The sequence below is a fragment of the Bombina bombina genome, chromosome 7 (genome assembly GCF_027579735.1).
Source record: "Bombina bombina isolate aBomBom1 chromosome 7, aBomBom1.pri, whole genome shotgun sequence".
Taxonomy (NCBI): Eukaryota; Metazoa; Chordata; class Amphibia; order Anura; family Bombinatoridae; genus Bombina; species Bombina bombina.
Genome location: NC_069505.1, coordinates 85,072,541 through 85,085,140, shown reverse-complemented (window position 1 = coordinate 85,085,140; position 12,600 = coordinate 85,072,541).

The window sequence follows — 12,600 nt, the reverse complement described above, 5'->3', positions numbered from 1 at the left end:
TCCGGCTAAAAGACGGCCTGCCTTATTACTTTCTACAAAAAAATTTAGATTTAGTAGTCAAGGCTCACATATGTGCTTTTTGTATGAGAAATTTGTTAAGACTCTCTCTTGCTTCAGTTAATTTAGAAAGTTTTGGGACAGATGTTGGGTCTGCTTTGTGAATGGCCTCTTGAGCAACTAGGTCATTTGTTAAAGAGGAGAATTTGGTTGCTTGGAGTTTACGTTGTTTAGCAATATGTTTTATTAATACCCCACAAATATAACATTTGTATGCCTCCCAATTATTCGCGTACAAAGTGTCCTCAGGTTTATTTAGGGAAATGTATTCCTCTGAGAATTTTTTAATTTCATCTACTGTTTCTTGACTTGTAAGTATGGAGTCGTTGAGTCTCCAATTAAATGTGTTGTGGGTTTTGCTAGACCATCTGAATATAGTGGACATCATACTATGGTCAGACCAGGAGGTGTGAGATATCTTTGAGTGTATAAGATTTGATAGGAGTGTCTGATTACAAAGGATGTCTAACCTGGAATATGAATGTTGCGGATGGGAGAAGAAGGTATAATCTCTCTTGTTTGTATGTACTATTCTCCAAGTATCAAACAAGTTAATAGATTGGAGGGCTTTGCAATTATTCTTCAGGATGTTGTTACGCAGATATGATTTCCCAGTGGATGTGTCTAGTGCTGGGTTCATAGGGAAATTGAAATCTCCCCCTAGTACAATCGGACCTTTAGCAATGTCTAACATTGTGTTGACCAGGGACTTAAAAAAATGGGGAGTGGGTTTATTGGGAGCATAAATGTTGGCTAGGGTAACTGGAGTGCCATAACATAATCCAACTAGAATTATGATCCTACCTTCTTTATCTGTATATTTTTGTAGGAGTTCAAAGGGTGTGTTGTGCCCAAAGGAGATGCTTACTCCATTTTTCCTATGGGGCCCGAGCTACAGTAATGCTTATCAAAGTATCTCATGGAGAGTACAGGTTCATTATTCTTTTTAAAATGGGTTTCCTGGGTCATGACAATGTCTATTTTCCTTTTATAAAAGTCGTGATAAGCTATCGAGCGCTTTTCCGCTGAGAGTGTACCTGCTTTTTTATAAGATGACTGGGTCATTGCGGACAAGAGTTTTTGTTGTAGTTATATAAGAGAGCTAGAGTAATTTGGCTAGAATACTGGGATGAGTTAGGGCAATCTGGTTAGGATATTAGGATAATCAGGTATTGGGGAATAAATAATATAAGAAGCAATTTGGAGTGGATAATAATGATAAAGGGGAAAAGTTCTGCTCAAATCTTACCAAGTCCAGAGGTCGTGACAGTATGAAGACCACACAAGTCCGGACTTCGTATTAATGGAGAACTTGGGAGCTTTTTTACAAACCGGTCGTCAAAATTATTCAAAATTTAGGTATGTTATTTATCTATTTAGTGAAGATATCTTGTCTCTTAGTAGTAATATATAGTATATTAATTCATGAGACATTACTATTGTCTTCAGAAGGTCTGCATAACTATCTTTGTCTTTGTTGTATTTTCAGACCCGTGGAGCCAATAAAATGCTAATAGTGGAGTTGTACATTTTCTACATACAAGTGCGTTAATATAACAGTGACATTTCCCTGCTATAGAAAGACCTCTAATTCTTAAAGTATAGCTAAATACAAGGCATACGACCTAGGGCTTACAGAAATCAAACACCTCATATTAAGTAAAACCTATCTTATCACAGGAATCACATTAGCATCCTCGTATATACCTATTATGTGAATTTTTGTTGGGACTCAGTGTTGGTCAGCTGGGCAGTAAATAAGGGCCTGATAAACAGCCTATACTACGAATGGGTATATGATCACTTTGTCGTGCCACTTCACTAGGTAACTGAGTGAAAACAGGTAATGCAAAGTGACCAATTGTGAAAGCTTTGATTCATACTATTACAAATTATATGACTAAGACTAAGAGTGTGTTTGTGTAGAGTTTTAGGTAATATAGCTATTTAAATACTTACGGCAACCATTTAACCACTTTTACCTTGAAAAGTCAGCATTTAAATTCAAAGCCTAAAAATAACTATACAAAAATACATTTAACATCAACAATCTGAAAGCATTAGAACTTAAACTGACAAACTATACACTCAATAAGTTGAGGGTAAACCTGAGTCTTTTAGCGTATAGAAGAATTAGTTTCTTCATTTTGAATGTCTACGTTCCACCTTTCACATAGGTGTATTAGAAAAGATACAAGACCCAGGACTACAAGCAGATAGCCTGTAATTACTGGGCACCTAAAAGAGAAATAAGGTGATTAGTCATAGTTACTCATCCAGGAGATCCCATGTCCATATTTTCGTTATTGGACTGAGGCACTGGTCTGCGTTTATTTTGCTTGGATGATATGTCAGGTCCAGGACGTCTTTGGAGTTTAGGGCTGTCTTGTAAATTCTGCTGCTTGTGAGATGGATGGGATTGTCCTTTACCAGGTTGTGGAATATTCATCAGGTTACAAAATTTGTCTTTGTCAGACAGAGAAGTGCACTCTATTTTTTTGCTGTTTCTCATTGCTATCACTGATGTAGGGAAACCCCATCTATAGGGGATATGTAGAGAACGCAAATGAGAATCTAGAATTTGGTAGTCTCTCCTTTTTTGTAATGTTCTTAGGGAAAGATCCTGGTATATTTGAATTTTATGTCCTTGAAAACTTATTGCTTGTCTCTTCCTGGTTATGTTATAAATCTCCTCTTTTTGCCTATAGTTTTGGAAATTAACTACAATGTCTCTTGGTGGAGAGTCATCTGGTGGCTTTGGCCGTAAAGCTTGGTGCGCTCTGTCAAGTGGAATAGTATTATTGTCTGCTGTGTTAGCTCCTAGTATCTCGGCAAACAAGGCTTGTAGGCAGTCCTGGATTTCGTTATTCAAGACTGTTTCCGGAGCACCTCGAAAGAAGGGATTACTTCTTCTAGAACGATTTTCTAGATCATCTATCTTGTCTTCTAACTTAACTATATGTTGATTTTGTTGTGATTGATTGTATACAAGGCTCACAATCTTTTGCGATACTACGTATTCATGCTCCTCTAAAGAGTCAACTCTATGGCCCAGGTCATTGATCTCCTTCTTCAAGTCAGCACATTCGTCCTTAATACAGGATTTAACCTGTTCAATCAAGGCTTCCATAGCTTTGTATGTAATTGGGGTATCTTCATTGTGCTCTTGTGCTGTAGGAGACAGGCAGTTGGTTATTGACTGATGTGTCTTCTTGACCATCTTCAGTATGATTCTGCAGAGGATCAACGTCCTTTTTGTTAGTTGATTGGTCTGCTTGTTTAAAGAAAGCATGTACAGCACCGTGGCTGGTCTGTGATGGTTTTTATAATTTGTCCTGCCGTGGATTCCTTCTTTGCGACATATTTGCAGTTAGATGTATTTTCCCTGTAAGGACTGCTTATCTTCAATCCACAGGCACTGTTACCTCCAGGGGATTTTACCTGCACAGGACGATCTTGGAAAAGGGCAAATGGGGTATGACCCGTCACAAGTCTATGTAATGGGAAAGGGGATGGGGGTACGTGCTTATGTAGGCTGGGGACTAGGTGCAGTAGTTTGTACCAGTAGCTCTATGAGGACATTTGCAATATAAGCCAGGCTCTAAGTGAATAGTATAGATCACCTCCTATGCAGTAGAATATGAGAAGTACATATATAGCTCTCAGGTTATTTAGGTGACTGCCTATGAGTTGTATCGTTACAGAAATAACAGTTCAGTGAGCAATTGTATTGAACACTCTATGCTTATTAGCCCTTTGTAAGGTATTTGTAGCACAATGGTTATAATGATGAAGCTTATCTTGTTCGTTCACCTATTTCTGTCTCCCAATATGAGCAAGAGCCGTCACTGTAAGATCTCTTCAGATGTTAAAAAGGCGCCATTTTATTTCAAATGGGCATCATAGCCGAGTGAGTTGTGAAGTTCATTAACTACTTGTTTTTGCTTGAGTTGGTAATGTGAGCGTTACTTCTCATATATAGCCTTCTTTAAAGTTAATGTTGCCAAAGGAAGTTCACCTTTATATTAAAAATTATTTGCAAACAGGCGAGTATTTAGTGCAGTGTGTCTGTGTTAATTATGCCTTACCGGTTAGCCGTTATAGCAGGGAGGAAGACGTGCTGCCGTAGTAGTCGTGTTTGGTAGCCGATGTTGGTCTCAGCTTGTGACAGTTACCTCTCGCATCCAGGTGCAGAGGTAACTGCTTGGTCGCCCTTATTATTTCATATGCGACACAGCCGTTGTAGGCCTCAATCCTGTCACCCTGTTACGGTGTCGGCGCAGCCACCCAGCATACACAGAGAGTTGCTTCAACTTGAGTATAGGATCTGTAGGCTAAGCTCTTCACTTCCAATGATTGTTTTAAATATACATTAGTGTTGTAGGTAATTAAGACACCCGGTCTGTATACGGAGCCTCAATGCAATGCGGCCATCATGGTCGGCTGCTCACTCTGCCCCCCCATTAATATGTCCTCCTTATTTATTAACTTTTCTGATGGTAGGAAGTTCAAAGATGAATGAAACAATATAGACAACCATCTTTTCTTTAGAAAATGGGCAATGGCATCATTCTTATTATTTTGAGAAAACACTTTATTTAGATGTACAAAAGGGAGGAATGCCAGGACTATTGGGTGTCCTGTAGTTTTTAAATGTTGCACCTGTCTAAGTGGTATTTCATATAACATACTATTATGGGGAAAGTGGTATCTCCTTAGGAGATCTGTTGTTCTGATTATCCAATATTAGTATATGTGAGAATTCTAAGAAGATTATACCGCATAGGAGTTGACACACAGCAGTTCCTGAGTACAATCTACCTAATACGGTGCATTCCTGCATCTGGGTAAACAAAGGTTCAATGCTGAGGTTTAATTCATACCGGCATATGTAACTTATTTAACTTGTGACACACAGTAGGATTAAATTGTGTCCCAGAGCACACAGCAATACAATTTTGTATGATCTATTCCCAGTGATATAACTCATAGGGGTGCATGAGGGCGTATTTAATTTAGCTGATCTAGGAGATCCATGTATTAACACATAGTTCATCAAAGTGCTCCGTGGCGAGCTTTATTGTTAACTTCTTTCCCAAGTACTACAAGTTTGTGGAGGTTGTTCACAATCCAATATTTAGGCACATGTAACTTCCTCATAATTAATGTGAATTGACACAATATTAATGGTTAGCATTATGTTTATACAATAACTTGATATGTTAGATAATTGGCAACACTTGTGTTACCGGTTAGAAACATAAGCTTTATCTCAGACTGCACATAGATCTGTATATATCACGGCCAATACGTATCTTTAACCTGAGGAGGAAATCTCTGAAGCGTGACTTAAGGGCACACACAAACTATTCATAAGCAACTTGTATATAGATGCAAATTACGAACAAATGCACATGATATTGTACTCAGACATAACAATATTTCAGGTGACATCTTATTAGATAAACAATAGTGGCCATATATACTAAGAGTAGTATGCTCATGTGGAAGTTGTTTAGAATTTCACGATCCGTGCATATGGTATGCAACTTAATTGTTTTTTGGTGGCAATTTATACATAGTTAGCTGCCTGTTTATGGTTACATAGTATCTCAATATTTTGAATATACGGTAACGTCTATGTTGACATTTTTATATATGCACGCTTCATTTCAGACTCAATAATAGGCTGTATACATAACGGCCAATATACATCCTTAATCTGTGGAGAATAGCATTTCAGCGTGATGCAGGGGCACACTAACTACCCTCAATTTCACTAAACACTAATGTAAATTATTAATAATCTATAAGGAACTACATTTAGCCCCAATACCAATTGGTGCAATATTTTATTGTACAATGTATAGTGGTACTAATATATAAGCGGACCTTTTGAGTAGGTGCTCTTCTGGGAATCGATTGTTATTACAAGTAAATATATGGTGTCATCACAATTAGGGAATACATTCATGAGTATGCTAAATGGTAGATTTGTTTCTCCTTTTCAGGGATCACAGTCCACAACAGATAATATATATACCTTTACTGTTAAGATTTGCCACTAATCCCCTTATTATCAACAACAATAAGTTGAAATATGTATTTGTAATTCTCTACTATATGTATCACAATTGTTTGGAATCCTCTTTAACCCCTTAATGACAACTGACGTACCAGGTACGTCATGCAAAAACAACCAGTTAATGACAATAGACGTACCTGGTACGTCAGTTGTCTAACAGAGTGCTGGAAGCGATCGCAATCGCTTCCAGCAGCTCTGAGGGTATTGCAGTGATGCCTCCATATTGAGGCATCCTGCAATACCTTTTTAGAAGACTCCGATGCAGAGAGAGCCACTCTGTGGCCCTCTCTGCACCATTAGCGATGGTGCCGGTTCGTTGGTGGGTGGGAGCGTAACAGGGAGGCGGGTGGGCGGCCCATCGCTACCCGGCATCCGGTTCCTAGAAGTGCAATGTGCACGCCGGGTGCCGGGAGCGTGCGGGGGGCGCGCGTGCGCGTGTGTGTGTGCGCGTGCGCGCGCATTAGCTGGCCACTGACACCAATGAGGAGGGAAGAGGGGGGGAAAAAAGATTTTAAAAAAAACGTAATATAAAAGGATCTGGGAGGGGGATAGGGGTATTGTGGGGGGCTGCTACACTACAAAAAACATAAAAAATTGCAAAAGAGGAAAAAATACTTTTGTTTTTGGGGCAAATTGGGTACTGGCAGACAGCTGCCAGTACCCAAGATGGCGGCAATTAGATAGGGGAGAGGGTTAGAGAGCTGGGGGGGGGGGATCATGGAGGTTGGGGCTAAGGCAGGAGTCCATCACAGCTAAAATATTTAATTTTTTTATAAAAAAAAAAAAAACTCCTTTTATTTAGTACTGGCAGACTTTCTGCCAGTACTTAAGATGGCGGGGACAATTGTGGGGTGGGGGAGGGAAGAGAGCTGTTTGGGAGGGATCAGGGGGTGGGATGTGTCAGGTGGGAGGCTGATCTCTACCCTAAAGCTAAAATTAACCCTGCAAGCTCCCTACAACCTACCTAATTAACCCCTTCACTGCTGGGCATAATTTACGTGTGGTGCGCAGCAGCATTTAGCGGCCTTCTAATTACCAAAAAGCAATGTCAAAGCCATATAAGTCTGCTATTTCTGAACAAAGGGGATCCCAAAGAAGCCTTTACAACAATTTGTGCCATAATAGCACAAGCTGTTTGTAAATACTTTCAGTGAGAAGCCTAAAATTGTGAAAAATGAATTTTTTTTTATAATTTGCTCGCTTTTGGCGGTGAAATGGTGGCATGAAATATATCAAAATGGGCCTAGATCAATACTTCGGGTTGTCTACTACACTACACTAAAGCTAAAATTAACCCTACAAGCTCCCTAATTAACCCCTTCACTGCTGGGCATAAAACACGTGTGGTGCACAGCGCCATTTAGCGGCCTTCTAATTACCAAAAAGCAACCCCAAAGCCATATAAGTCTGCTATTTCTGAACAAAGGGGATCTCAAAGAAGCATTTACAACCATTTGTGCCTTAATTGCAGAAGCTGTTTGTAAATAATTTCAGTGGGAAACCTAAAGTTTGTGACAAAATTTGTGAAAATGTTAACTTTTTTTTTTATTTGATCGCATTTGGCGGTTAAATGGTGGCATGAAATATACCAAAATGGACCTAGATCAATACTTTGGGATGTCTTCTAAAAAAAAATATATACATGTCAAGGGTTATTCAGGTTTTCCTGACAGATATCAGGGTTCCAATGTAACTAGCACTAATTTTGAAAAAAAGTGGTTTGGAAATAGCAAAGTGCTACTTGTATTTATTGCCCTATAATTTGCAAAAAAAGTAAACAACATGTAAACATTGGGTATTTCTAAACTCAGGACAAAATTTAGAAACTATTTAGCATGGGTGTTTTTTGGTGATTGTAGATGTGTAACAGATTTTGGGGGTCAAAGTTAGAAAAAGTGTGTTTTTTTTCCATTTTTTCCTCATATTTTATAATTTTTTTATAGGAAATTATAAGATATGATGAAAATAATGGTATCTTTAGAAATTCCATTTAATGGCGAGAAAAACTGTATATAATATGTGTGGGTAAAGTAAATGAATAAGAGGAAAATTACAGCTAAACACAAACACAGCAGAAATGTAAAAATAGCCTTTGTCATTAAGGGTAAGAAAATTGAAAAATGGTCTGGTCATTAAGGGGTTAACTTGGTGCAACTGTTTTTATTGTGTTACCCATTTTAAATAAAACTACTAAAGTTTATATATTTTAAAACCTATATATACTAAGCCCATACATATGAGGGTAGAGTGCTATTCTGAGTAGTATCCTATCCAGCTCCCTTGCTGGAATTGTTTCTGTAACCATCTTTTCTTTGTCTGTAGTGGCATGAAAGTGAGTGGGGAATTGCCTAGACCAGTATTCAGGGATATGATTTTTCTCAAACTGTGTTTCCTGTAAGCATATTATTTTAGCCCATAGTTTGTTGTATTGATTCATGGCCTTCCTCCATTTTACATCAGAGTTTAGGCCCCTCACATTGTGGGACAGTAAAATAATATTAGGAGCAGTCATTGTCTTGGCCTAATAAAATGAGGGGTACATAACCATCTACAGTGTTTGCAATACAAATACAAGAACCAACTCTGCTCCTGAATTCCTGATTATTGAAAGATTACCTTTAGGAATCCAGCCACATAATGATCACCTAGATATGTCTATCGTCCAATGGGGTAGGCATCATTAGAAGTAAAAAATAAGTAAAGAAAGAAATAGACTGAAACAGATAATCAACATATTCATAAGAATAAGAAAAAAATGAAATAAGAAAAATCTTAAGCACCTTAAATATAATTAACTTTATTTGGGTAATCTTCAGAATGGAAATGTCAATTCCCATGATGCTATTAACTGTGGTACCTATGGGGAAGTGATATCTTATTAGGATAAGAGAGTCGAATCGTAACGGTATCCCAACATCCCCTTCCAAGTACTAACATTTTAATTGCCTGTAAAAGAGTAAATCATTAACCCAACAGTAACTATTTAAGGGAAATAAAGAACCTAAGAGAACATTATATTTTAAAGGGAATCTTGCAGTGCCTCAATACATACATATATAACTTAATGTTTAGAAGCAGGGTAGTATGCATCCATCTGTTGGAGCTGGTATTAGAGATCAAGATCAAATAATCTTAATATAGAGCCAATCGTATTTGATCGGCTTGATTTTCGGTGATGTCTGTCCGCCTGCTCAGAGCAGGCGGACAGGGTTATGGAGCAGCGGTCTTTAGACTGCACCTTCATAACAGTTGTTTCTGGCCTACAAGCTCCACCCGGAGCTTGATAAATGGGCCACCATGAGTATTCAAAAAGAATCTCCTTGAGAATGAGTTTCTCATATGTTCTTTTGTCTTTTATTTGATACTTAAGCCTATCTTGATTTCTGTGATTTTAGCTTTATCAAGCGAGATCCTGAGGGCTCTTATGTCTGTGTGAATGTTGATAGATCTGGAGTGTCCATACCAAGTGCTCTACAGGCATCTGGAATCTTGTGTTTTTCTCTTATAGTGTTGATTGTATTGTCTTTATTAATATGCAGAACAAAGGGGAATACCCATCTGTATTGGATTTGTTGTTTACAAAGTAATGATGTTAGAGGTACACTGCAGGTTTGCAGAGTTCTAGTACTTAAGTCCTGGTAGAATTGAATCATGTTCCTTTGAAACTTAAAAGTAGTTTGTCTTATTAAATTTTCTCCCATGATTGTAGTAAAGAGTTGTTGTAAATAAGAAAGCAGGTTGTCAGCTTTAATGGTTTCAGGAATACCTTTGAGTCGGATATTACAATGGCGGCTTCTATTTTCCATATCTTCCAGCATGTCCATCAGTTCAGACACAATTTGTTGTTGTTGAGAAACCTGCTTTTTGTTATTTGAACATCTTCCACAAGATTGTCTCTTCTAAATACTTCACTCTAGTACTCAGATCTAAGATTTATTTTTTAATGTCCGCAAAAATAGCTGCATCAGAGTGATGAATGGTTTCAATTTTCTCCTAAAGCCTATCAAAGCTATTGGGGATGTCTTGATCTCATGTGTCTTTTGGGACGCAGTAAACCATAAAATATGGTTTAAAAACAAATCTAAGGTGCTATTCGACTAGGCATGCCATATACTTGACCCATTACAGGACATAAAACAAATCACAATATATAAAATGAAATAAAATTTTTTTCAAAATTATAAAAAAAAAATGTTGTGAACAAAAAGTCTTAAAAGTCCAACAGACTATATGCTGTATAAATATAAACACCACAAGTTAGCTCCTCCTCATGCTGGTTGGTCTGACAAAGGGCTCTCTGGAAATGAAAGAAGAAAGGTGCCTCATGGTGAAGAAAGTTTCAACACATATTGATCAGAATAAAAATTCCCAAAATGGTACTCATAATGAATAAAGCACTATGGATAAGTGCTAATAGAGGAAGCTGGATCTCAACAGTCTCCAGCTGACTGGCCACCTGGGCTTCACAGGCAATCAGGATCCCTCTCAGTGCAGGGTTGACTGGCCTCTTGTGCTTGGTAGACAGTCTGGGATCCACTTAGTTGTAAGGGTTTAAAATATTCCCTATGAGTCTGAATCAATCTGAGGTTTTAGAGAGGAAGCTGCACTAAATAAAAATTAAAACCTTTTATTCTGTCATGTTAGTAAGACATGCAATGCATTTCTCAGACATGCAGACATGCAATGCGTTTCTCAGACATGCAGGTCCGTTTCATCAGGCATACTAAAACAATGCAGTGTCTCTCTAATTATTGACCATATAATAGGCTGACCATATTTCCTTTAGACAAAAACGGGACATTGAGATGTCAAAAATTGGATGGGGTTAATATTCTTTATTCATAGGAAAAAAGTAAGATTTTAACAAAAGTTAACTTTTATGACATGAATATAAACTATTGAGCCAACAATTATCCTTAGCTGAGTTGCCCAAAATCATTGTTACATGGTGGAAGAACTGAGAAAAATGTGGAAATAGTTACTTGATAATGATAACCGTTACTTATAAAGTCTGTAGAACCAGCACTGCAGCAGCGTAATAAGTAAACTGCAAAATAAAAAATAAATAAATTACCATCATAGTTTAGTTCTAAACAACATGAAAAATTACTTTTTTTTATTTTGTTTTATTTTGCAGTTTACATAAGAGTCAATTGTAAGCAGTAAGAAAAGAGTGTGAAAGGTTGAAATAGTAAGCAATTTAGTAAGCATAATTAATGACAATTAAATTGATTGACAGGCACAGACACTGGTCTTACCTTGGCCATGCACAATTTTTGCAGAACTTGGACAGTTGATCTACTTGATCACTATGTTTGTATGTTCACACTGTGACACAAGAAGATGGCAAGAATTATCTCTCTGGTGATGGTCAGCCGCTAATTCGGATAATGGCAGAGGCAGATGATCATCACATCAGATGATGACAGATCTAGTCCGACTCCTGTCTTTACTAGGCACTAGCTAGTATTTCTAACTTCCCTTTCATGACCAGTCTATCTCCTCAGCTCAGTCTGACAGCTCACAACTGAGTACTGACCTGCTGTCACTTGCTTTCAATGATCACGATGATTTTAGTAAGTGATGTGTGTGCTAAAAAATGACACTTGCGCTAGCCGCAAGGTCTGATAACCCTCAAAACGGGACAAAATTAAAGAAACGACGGGACAGGGGAAGAAACATAAAATAATGGTACTGTCCCTTTCAAAACGGGACGTATGGTCAGCCTACCATATAAGGAACCATTGTCATGGTAACTCATGCAGCTGTGGTTAATAGCATAGTGACCCAAAGCCATTCCATCTAAACAATGCTGGTAAAAAAACAGATATATATAACACACAACCCCCAAAACTAAACATTACATAATTAATTCTTAATCCATTCGAATGTTAGTTCCTGAGATCCACCTGTGTGGTTTAGTTTTGTAATCACGTGACCGCCGGTTGGACTCCCAGCTCAAAAGGGCTATGATTGGTCCACTCTCGTGTGTAATATGTCAAATGACTGTTGGGCCCAATATGATGATGGGAATTGTAGTTTGTATAGGATCTATATTGCCTGTGAATCAAAAGATATTAATATAACAGTCCCCACCTCTGCATTGGGCCTATAGAAATTTGTTACTATATTATACCTAATTCTGATTGGGTCATTATCGGAATCGTTATTCTGAAATGCTTAGTTAATTCAAGGTGCCCCTGTTGGGAGCAAAACAGATTGCAAATCTTTATTATTTTCTAATTTATAACAAAAATGAGGATTAAAACGGAAAATCAACACCAGAATTTTTGTTGCTTAAAATGATATTACCCATTCCCCAGATTTGCAAAACCAATAGTTATAATAATACACATTTTACCTCTGAAATTACCTTGTATCTATGCCTCTGCAAACTGCCCCCTTATTTCAGTTCTTTTCATAGACTTGCATTTTAGCCAATCAGTGCTGACTCCTAG